This window comes from Gossypium hirsutum, chromosome A13 (genome assembly GCF_007990345.1).
Source record: "Gossypium hirsutum isolate 1008001.06 chromosome A13, Gossypium_hirsutum_v2.1, whole genome shotgun sequence".
Lineage (NCBI taxonomy): Eukaryota > Viridiplantae > Streptophyta > Magnoliopsida > Malvales > Malvaceae > Gossypium > Gossypium hirsutum.
In genome coordinates this window covers 70,725,714-70,736,936 of record NC_053436.1, presented here as the reverse complement: position 1 = coordinate 70,736,936, position 11,223 = coordinate 70,725,714, and the positions used below count along the sequence as shown (strand labels likewise).

Here is an 11,223-nt window from a genome sequence, read left to right as displayed (position 1 = left end):
ATGTGCCCAGATAATCTTTCCAACATTTGATCAATGAATGGTAAAGGAAAGTGATATTTTCTCGTGGCATCATTCAACTTTCTGTAGTCAGTGCAGACCCTCCATCCCGTGACTGTTCTTGTTGGGATCAACTCATTCTTCTCGTTAGCCACAATATCCATGCCTCCTTTCTTAAGAACAACCTGTACAGCACTCACCCGAGAACAATTAGAAATAGGATAAATAACTCTAACATCTAGAAGTTTAATTACCTCGGCCGTAACAACTTTTTTCATGCTAGGATTCAGTTGTCTTTGGGCTTGCACACATGGTTTGTATTCATCCTCCATTAAAATTTTATGGGTGCAAAAAGAAGGACTGATCCCTTTGATGTCAAAAATCTTCTAGGTAATGGCTCTTTTATGCTCCTTCAATACTTGAAGTAACTCATCTTTCTCGTTTTGCTATAAATCTGATGCAATAATCACTGGCAATGTAGAATTATTTCCAAGCAATGTATACTCTAAGTGATTAGGTAATTGCTTTAGTTCTAATTTAAGAGTTTCTTCAATAAAGGGTTTTAATTTTAATTCATCATTTACAATGCCCTCATAATTCTTCTATCTCAATGAATACTCATTAGAATTTAACTCTACATTTTTCTTACCTATCACAACATTATCATCATCTACCTCCTCTTCTTGAACAAGACACAGTTCCAACGTGTCCTTGTGAACAATTTCCTGTGAAGAATCTTGACTAACATGGTCAATCGAATCAATAAAATAACAGGAATCATCTTGTTCTCTAGAGAGTCTCATGGCATCATAGATTTTAAAAATAATTTCTTCATCACCTACCCAAGTACAAGTTTACCGTCACCTACATTAATAACAGCTCTAGCAGTGGCTAAAAATGGGCAACCTAAAATTAAAGGTACTTCAACATCCTCATCCATGTCAAGCACAACAAAATCAACAGGAAATATGAATTTATCTACTTTAACTAGCACATCTTTAATAATACCCCTAGGATATTTAATAGATCTATCGGTGAATTGAATACTCATCCTAGTGGGTTTTGGTTCCCCAAGACCAAACTGCTTGAACATTTTATAAGGCATCAAATTAATGCTAGCACCTAAATCAGCTAATGCCTTTTCAATATTTAAACTACCAATTAAATAGGGAATAGTAAAACTTCCTGGACCTTTCAATTTGTTTGGCAGTTTATTTTGAAGGATAGTTGAACATTCATCGTTAAGTTCCACTGTAGACAGCTCTTCAAACTTCCTTTTATTTATTAACAGCTCCTTCAAAAATTTTGCATATGTAGGCATCTGCAGAATAACTTCAACAAAAGGTAAGTTAATATGAAAATGTTTAAAAAGTTCAAGAAATTTACCGATTTGTGCATCCATGCAGTCTTTCTTCAATTTTATTGAATATGGGATGGGTGGTTTATATTCCTTGAGTACCGGTGTAACACTCACTTCGAGTTTGACCTCGTACTTTTCCTTATCAGACTCTTGTGGCAACTTCTTTTCAAGTTCAATTAACACTTTATCATTCCTTAATGTAACTACTTTCACATGATCTCTTGGATTGGGTTTAGTGTTACTAGGCAAACTACCTTGTTGCCTTTCTGAAACTAATTTGGCCTTCTGCCCAATTTGATTTTTGAGCCCCTGAATCGATGCTTGTTGATTTTTCAAAGTTGTTTCAGTGTTTTGGAAACGAGTCTTTGACACTAAAATAAAATTTTCCAACATCTCTTCAAGGTTTGGTTTCTTTTCCTACCGATAAGGTTGTTGGTGAAAGCCCGAAGGGGGTGGTGGTATTTGATTCCTTTGACCTCCCCATGAGAAATTTGGGTGGCTCCTCCAACCTACATTGTAAGTGTTACTGTAAGGATTATTTTAAGGTCTAGGATTATTACCCATATAATTCATTTTCTAATTTTCCATTGTAGGACCATAGGATAGATGCTCTGAATTGCTCATTCCACCTCCACTTGTGTCACACTGTATCACCAGATATACCTATGTAGATCCACATAAACCATCAATCTTTCTATTTAAGAGTTCAACATGATTTGACAACATGGTAACCGCATCAATGTTAAAAACACCAACTGTTTTTATTGGCTTTGTCCTCATGACTTGCCACTAATAATTATTCAGTGACATCTCCTCTATGAACTCATAAGCCTCCTCATGTGTTTTATTATTTATAGTACCACCGGCAACTACATCGATCATTTGCCTAGTTGAGCGGTTCAAACCATTGTGGAAAGTTTGAACCTGTAGCCATAAGGGTAACCCATGGTGAGGGCACCTTATCAATATGTCCTTATTCCTCTCCCATACATCATATAAAGTTTCAAGTTCCATATGTACAAAGGAAGAGATATCATTCCTTAATTTGGTCGTCTTAGCCGCTTGAAAATATTTCAGCAAAAACTTTTCGGTCATTTCGTCCCAAGTAGTGATAGAACCTCATGGTAAAGAGTTCAACCACTGTTTAGCCTTATTCCTCAATGAAAAGGGAAACAATCGAAGGCGAATGGAGTCGTCAGAAATGACATTTATCTTGAAAGTATCACAGAATTTTAGGAAATTAGCCAAATGAGCATTTAGGTCTTCATCCTGCAAATCATCAAATTGAACAAACTATTGAATCATTTGAATAGTGTTAGCTTTCAGTTCAAAATTATTTGCAGCAATAGTAGGTCTAACAATACTCGATTTAGCCCCAGTGAGAGTGGGCTTAGCATAATCATACATAGTATGAGGAGCAGGTTTTGGATTTGGAGGATTCATAGGAAGTAGTTGATTATTCTGATTGTTTGCATCTCCTCAGTAATGTCCTCTTGATCTTTCTCTGTACTTTGTCGATTCTTTCTCGTCTCCCTATGGTTTCTATAAGCCATACTTTCAATTTCGCTGTCAAAAAGCAATGGTCCCAACAGATTTCTTCTAGTCATAAAATAAAAAAACCTGCCAGAAGCAAATAAAAGAAAACTTAGTATTTAAAAATAAAACTAAAACAAAAATAAAATGCAATAAAATAAAAATGGCTAAATTAATAAAAATCTAGCGTTCCTAATATCTTAATCCCTGACAACGGTGCCAAAAACTTGATGATGTCAGGAACTAACTAAAATACGACAAAGGCAAGCACACCTATCGAATGGTAGTATAGCTATAGTGAGTTGGGAATATCGTATCCACGAGGACTAAAAGTACTAGAAATTACTATCTTTTTATTATCTAGCCTATAAATTGAAGGGTTTTTTTTTAATCTAAAATTAAACTAACTAATTACTAAGTGACAGAGAGTGAATTGGGAAATAATCAAAGAAAACTTATAAGAGAGATAATACCCAGGAAAGAATCCACTTAGACTTCTATTATTCTAAATCTGAATTAAATGATTTATTCATTTGACTTGATCCGTAGAAATCCTTAAATTATATTAATATATCTTTCGAGAGTAAAAATAACTGACTCTAGCTTGATTAATTGAAATCTCTTTCTAATTAAAACCCTTATCATCACAATAACTCGATTTATGGATTTCCCTATTAGATTTGACTCTAATTCGGTATATTTTTGTCGCCCTATTTCTAGGGTTGCATGCAACTCCACTCAATTATGCGAGATCTACTATTAAATAGGGACTTTTGCTCCACTGAATATGCACATCAATCATGAATTAATATCCTGAAAACATTAAACACATGAAATAAGAACACATAATTGAGATCAAGAACAAATATTTATCATGTAATTCAGAACAAATCAAATAATATGATCCATCTTAGGCTTCATCTTCCTTAGGTATTTAGGGAATTTAGTTCATACTGTGTGAAGAAAACATCTCAAAAATAGGAAAACAACGAAACATAAAGAAACCCAAAAACTTCACGAGAAATTGAATGGAGATCTTCAATCTTGAAGGAGATCCTACTTCTGAGCTGAACCTATTAGTGTTCTTCAAGTAATTTCTGCATTCTACTCTGCGTGCCCCCTTAGGTCCTCTTTTAGTGTGTATTTATAAACTTTAGAATGCTCAGAAACCCCATAAATTGGCTTTTTTCGCGTGTTTTGGAAACAGAGAGCTAGTGGTTCACACGGGCGTGTGCTCAGCTCGTGTGGGATTGGCTTGGCCATGTGGATCCTAAAAACAGCTCGTTTTGTCTAGTTTTGGCCCGTTTTTTGCTACTTTTGATCCTTTATGCTCAACTAAGTATATAAACATGAAATTAAAGGATTAGGAGCATCAAATTCACTAATTTATGTAATAAATCATCCAAAAACATGCCAAGCATGGGATTAAAACATGTTACATTTATGGTATCAACCATAGCTGAAAGACACTATGGTATCACAGTTCAAACGAGTAAGACCATAGTTGAAAGAAGCTATGACATCACGATCCGAACGTGTAAGACCATTGTTGAAAGACACTATGGCAACAAGACAGAAAATGAATAAAACCATAATTGAAAGACACTATGACAATATGACGGAAAATAGATACGACCATTGTTGAAAGACACTATGGCAACATGATAGAAATAAATAAGACCATAGTTGAAAGATATTATGGCATCACAATGGAAATAAGAAAGACCATGGATGAAAGACATTAAGGCTTTCTCTGAAAATTTTTTTATCAGGTAATATGTATCGATGATGGACACCACACCAATGGTTTGAGAACCTACATGTATTGTAGTTTCATTGAAGCTAGTGTGAGCATTGTTCCTGCATATTCGACACTAATTCGTTTTGGTTCATCAGGTGAAAAATGAATAAGTGATAGTGGAATTGAATTTTAAATGTGTTCACTTATAACATTTTATGCCTTGATAAAATCAATTGTTTCGTAAATGTTAGCCCTTAACCATGGTTTATTGAGTGTAAACAAAAGTATGGGATGGTTATATGAAATTTGATATATAAATGGAAAATTTTAAAATGACTAATTGAAATGGTATGTGATATGTTAAATGAACATATGATGAACGAATTGAAGTTATACATGTGTTTACTTATAGATGTTATGTCTTGATAAGGTTATATAGTTATATTTGTGATCTACCTAACTTAAAAGATTTGTGGTGTATAAGAGATAATTAAAACATATGAGCTAATTAATGTGGTTTTACATGGTTTTTTTAAGTTTATTTTATTCAGTGATTTTAATTTTAAGTTTATGCGAACTTACTAAGCAAAGATTTGCTTATATCCATTGTGTTTTTTTTTTCAGATCGTCGGAAGTTTATGTGTAATAGCCAATTTTTCAGTGAAATCAGAACAGTGGTTTTAAGACCATAAATCCGATCCAAAAATAAAGTTTATTTTTATTTTATTATATGGTCTGGATTATGATAGACATGTCATGTGAAAATTTTGATACGAAAATTTTATCTATTAAGTCTTTAATTACGAGAAGGACTAAATCGCATTAAATGCGAAAGTTGAATTCTAGTAGCTATAAGGATTAAATAGATATGGAATTCAAAACTAAAGGTCCTTATATGGTATTTACACCATTAAAGAAAACTACGTAGATTTTTGGTGACCCGTCTATGGAAATTTAGAAAAATGGCAAGGACTAAATTGGAATTTGAAAAATATTTAATTAATTAAAAGATGAAAAGAAAATATCATCTTATTTCCTCATCTTCTTCAACCTAAAATACATGGAAACGCTAGGAGAGAGAGACGAAACTTTCATGGCTTAATTGGGTAAGTTTCCTTGTCCTGTTTTTAGTAATATTGATATTTTTGAAACCAGGATAGCTTAATCTATCTATTTAGGGGATTAATTTGAAAAGTTATCAAGGTATGAAATTTGGGTCATGGATGAATATGCTGAAAATTGGAAATTTATGATAGTAAATGAAAGGTTGTTGATAGATAAACAACTTTTACAAAGTGATTTTTGATGAAAACATGATTTAGGGACTAAAATGTAAAATTGTGAAATTGAAGAAAAATGCTAAATTTTTATGAATACATGTGCTGTAAATTTTGTAACGGGATTTTGGTTAGGCTTGGAATAGGGAGTAAATTGCACAAGTTTCATTTTCCGAGCCTAGGGATGAAATTTGAATTTATGGAAAAGTTAAGGCCAAAATGGTAATTTTGCCTAGGACGTAAATTGAGTCCAAATGAGTATTAAATATGAGAAATTGATCATTAAAGTTATTTATATAGATCTGGACAACTCATATTTAAGGTTAGATCGAGGAAAAGAAAAGGTTTCAGATTAGTAGATTACTTACGCAAACAAGTGTCGAGGTAAGTTCATGTAACTTAATCGAGCCTATAATTATGTTAAATTGAAGGTTGTGATTGTATGAAATGTGATTATCATTTATGTGATTTACTTGGATGTTACAATATGAGAAATTAATACATGATTGAAAATGCTGAAAAAGGGTTATATCCCAATTGAATATTGAATTCCGATGAACAAATGTGCTTTCTCGAAATGAATGAGGTCCTGCATTTGTTGCTGACGGGAATTTTCTCGGGCGAGTAATCCTACTGACCTCATTATAGGAAGGATTTATTCCAGATGGGTAATCCTGATATGATATCTCTCGACTATGTGTTACATTTAGGATTTAGCCTGGACTGGTAATCCTAATTAAGCTTTTCTAAGCATACGTTATATAAAGGATTTAGCCTAGACTGGTAATCCTGTTATACGTCATATGGCTCGAGAGTGTGTTCCTTAATTAAGTGCCCTAATGGGAACTCTTGAAAAAGAATTTTCAGGTTGTTGAATCGTATACCTCAAGTGTACCACTTGAACTTCCATCGGGATTTCAATGATTCAATGGACACAACTCTTGACATGGTATGAGTATTTTGAGATGAAATGATAATGTCTTGAAAGAATATTGCATGATGAGCTCATCTATCCTTACTTGATGTATATGAAGATTTTGTGACTAATATGTTTGATTGAATGCATGTGTCTAGGCAATTTTGCTAAATGGATGGAAAACATGATATTGTATGCTTAGATTTCATAAACAGAATTGGTAAGTTTAGTTTCCATTATACAAACTTACTAATCATGTAATGCTTACTCCATTTTATTTTTCCCTTATTTTATAGTGCTTAGAAGCTCGCAAAGGTTGGAGATGATTGGAGCATTGTCACACTATCTATTAGCTATTTTGGGTACATATAGCAAAATCATTTTTGTATAATGGCATGTATAGGACAACTTGGCCAATAGTGGCTTGAAAATGATGTTTTGTAACCTAGCCATTGGAATGGCTAGGAATGGTTTATTTTGGAATGATTAAGTAGGTTATTATGATATATACACATGTGTTATGTTAAGTATATGTGATCAAATGACGTTAATGCCTAAGTTAAACCAAGGCATGTTTATAAACATATATGCACGTAATGATATGCCATGTTCAATGATGGAGTTTGCTTAATTTAAGTTCTTGAAATGGTTCATATTGGATGTGAGTTTTAAGTGCAGGCCTTTGGTATGATTTTGGGTAAGAAATGAAGCTAGAAATGGCTTTATTTTGTCCACAAGGGTAGACACACGGGCGTGTATCTAGATCGTGTGTGACACATGGCCGAGTACATGGGCGTGTAGTTAGGTCGTATGTCCCCTGCACCTTAATTTTGAGAAATAGAATGTTCAGAATTGAGCACACGGGCAAAGACACGGGCGTGTGTCTCAGCCATGTGTGCTACACTGCCTAGAACACAGGCGTGTGTCTTGGCCATGTGAAACCTACACCTAATTTCGAAATGAATTAATTAACAACATAGCCCAGCACACGGGCTTGACGCATGCCTATGTGCATAAGTCAGAGAGTTACACGGGGTTGAACATGGCCTGTAGCACGGGACTTATATTGTTAAAGGTCGAAATGGTATAAACGAACTTAAACGTCAAGAATGATTCAACACTATAGACAGTGTTGCCCCAGGACTTATATTGTTTAAGGTGGGTTAGTGTAAGATAGAACGATGGACCTTGACCCGTTACTTAGGAAGTAAGAACCAAAGGTATAAAAAGATGGACGAACGCCACACCAAGGCTGGTGATAAGTTCAGATAGAAAGAGTTTGGATTGATGCCACTAGCACGCTAGATAAGTCACTCGAGACTCGTAAGAAAATAGAGAGGAAGTAAACCTCACAGAACAAATGTTCATCCAATAATTTGGCGAAAGTCCTTCCACTAGTTTACAAAGCAACTATTTATTAAGACTAATATGCCTATTGATATTCTACATCTATAATGTTGACACTAACTTAATTCTGTTCATATTTGTATTTAACATGTTCGCACAAAAGCATTGAAATTCGGTTCATGCTTGAAGATGGTGCATGAATTGGTCGAACCATCATGTTGTTTCACTTGATGCATTCATGCATACTTAGCCTTGAAGAATAGCCATAATTCCATGAATGTACAGCCCGTTAATACCTCTACATCTCCCTTGGCCGAATGAGGCTTTAATGTTCCTTGAATACTTGAATTGAATGTATAGAAATTCATCTCCCTTCTGGCCAGTGTCTATACACTTTAATAAATGGAAGAATAATCATGCTTTGGAGAAGAAATGGTTTGTTGTAGATGCTAGTTGGTACTTGCATGAATTTCCCAAGCATTTATCATCCGATTGTTCATAAATACGGTCCATGAATCTTCAAATACATGAATAATCAGTAGCTTCCTCTTGCATGAAAGTCCCAAATGCATGTGCCCCTTTGAATGTTGTCCATTGAACCTCAAATATGCATGCACCTTGCATTAACTCATCATCCATGCATCTATGCCGTCCAAGGGGTGTGTACCTGTAACAAACAAATCAACAAATTAATTCTCCTTTGGACACATTAATTCGGTAGCATAAAAAACATTAAACCTACACATTAAATTCAGCTAGAAACAAAACTTATTAAAATCACGTAATGAACTAAAAAACATGATGAGCTAAATTGAGCAAGGATATTCGGCCATGAGCTGTATCAAATTAAATAAAATAAGTCTAATTGTAACACCCTAAACACGTGCCTATGCCGGTATGGAATACAAGGCGTTACTAAACCTAAACACATGCATTCAAACATTTTCGAGTCACCAAGACTTGATTAAATTCAAAACTTTTTCAAACTTCTCGAAAATCTCTTATTAGGGGCCTATAAGGCCCAAAGCATCTCTTAGAAATCACTCGGGACCAATTCGGGTCCTTTAATCAACACTAGGAAAATGACCTTTGAAACAGGGCACACGCCCTTGTGGAACTTGAACATGGTTGTGCTGATGGCCGTGTGTGCCTAGGAACACGCCCGTGTCCCATTCCCGTGTGAATTAAATTCTAAATTTGAACCTACAGGGGTTTTCACATGGCCTGACACACACCCGTGTCTATGGCCCGTGTCCCTCACACGGCAATGACACGCCCGTGTCCTAGCTCGGTCTAAAAACCTTGACATTCAATTTTTGACGTCAGCATCCAATTAGGGGCACACAGCCAAGGCATGCACCCGTGTGCTAGGCCGTACCCTTCACACAGCTAAGACACACGCCCGTGTCTCTGCCCGTGTCTTTACTACCATGCATACTGACTTGTACAATTTACGTACAAGGGACACACGGTCAGACAACATGCCCATGGGGATGACCGTGTGTCATACACGCCCGTATGTCTACCCGTGTGGACAATATAAGGCTATTTACCAAGCCTTATGCAACCCTAAAAAAAATTTAATACCATCCAACATGTCAAAGTCTACTTAATATGATTTCTCGACTAACATCCATAGCTAAGACTCATATACATTTCATATATTCAACCATGCCAACAATTTCACATCCATGAAAGACTATCTTGCATTCATATAGTAACTTTCAATGTTAGCCATTTTCATGGCCTTATACAAAATAAGTCAAATACTAAGACAAGCCAACACATTCGGCCCCAAAATTATGTGACACCAAAACAAAATCAAGAGTCCCTATACGTGCCATAATCATATGATAAAACTAGTTGTACCAAGTGCTTCAAGGGTAGTGTGACTGGCTTCCCCGACGTTGTCGATAATCCTCGAGTTACCTTGGCAGCAATATAAGAAAAGAGAAAGGAAAGAGGGTAAGCATGGGAGCTTAATAAGTATATATATGCAAATAAGTGTAATTAGAAACACATTCATCAAACAATGGCTTATCATACTTAAATGATATATCATTTTAACCTCACTATTTGGCTCTTCCTTCTTTTATGAATACTTACTACTTCTCATCACATACTAAGGTCCTCATTCGATAGTTTAGTATACATACTTGTAATTACCTATAAAATAACTCAAGTTCATTCTCTTTATTGACATACCTCATTGGAAGTATCGTCAATCCGTTCATCGATTTACCTCTTTTGAACACTCAGAAATACCAATGAATACATGGATAGCTTACTCCTAAGTACTATACAAGTAGCCAAAGCTACCTCGTACTTTTGTAATACTTGCATATGTGAGTTACTCACGGGCCTTTTTACCAAGTCATTGCCTGGACCCTATAGCTCTATCATGTAATGCCTGCTCATTGAGCCACTCACGGGTCTGCACACAAAGTCAGTACTCGGACCCACATTACATATTTCACTTGTCTCATGAACTCAGACTCAATTCTTGAGTTCAGACCACTCGATTTCTCATGACTTACCTTTTGTATCCTATCCTGTTTCCGAGGTTCGACGAGAACTGGTATCTAACCTGATGCTGTCGCACTTGTTCATAATGTAGGTTACTCTTATATCACATTATTTATACTTTCATGGTATCGAGTAGATTGTGATACATGGTGAAAAAAAATAAAACATTTAAAAGTAAGCTACAATGACACATTATTTACCTATGTACTTGGCACAAAAAAAATGGGAACGAGTCTAATCCTCGTAAATTTGTTCTTCCCTCGATCAAGACCCGAATCATGTTTCTCTTAATATAAAATGTTTAAAATTAGCTTATTTAATACACAAATCATTCAATTCAACTTAAGACTCATACTTTGGTAAAATGACCGTTTTGCCCTTGAACTTTGCAAAAATTACGATTTTACCCTAGGCTCGAAAATTAAATTTTTTATCAAACTTCCTTATTAGCCAAGCCTAACCAACCATTTATTTCTCTAATGACCACCCCAAATTCTCAATATTTCACAACATTACTATCTATTTT

At 35.1% G+C, this 11,223-nt stretch overlaps 1 non-coding gene across 1 annotated transcript; it reads left to right on the top strand.

The window, feature by feature from the left end:
- Positions 1-2,297: 2,297 nt before the first annotated feature.
- LOC121213209 (small nucleolar RNA R71) lies at positions 2,298-2,404 on the top strand. Its single transcript, XR_005908583.1, has one exon. It is a non-coding gene; the product is annotated as a small nucleolar RNA R71 (small nucleolar RNA).
- Positions 2,405-11,223: the final 8,819 nt, after the last annotated feature.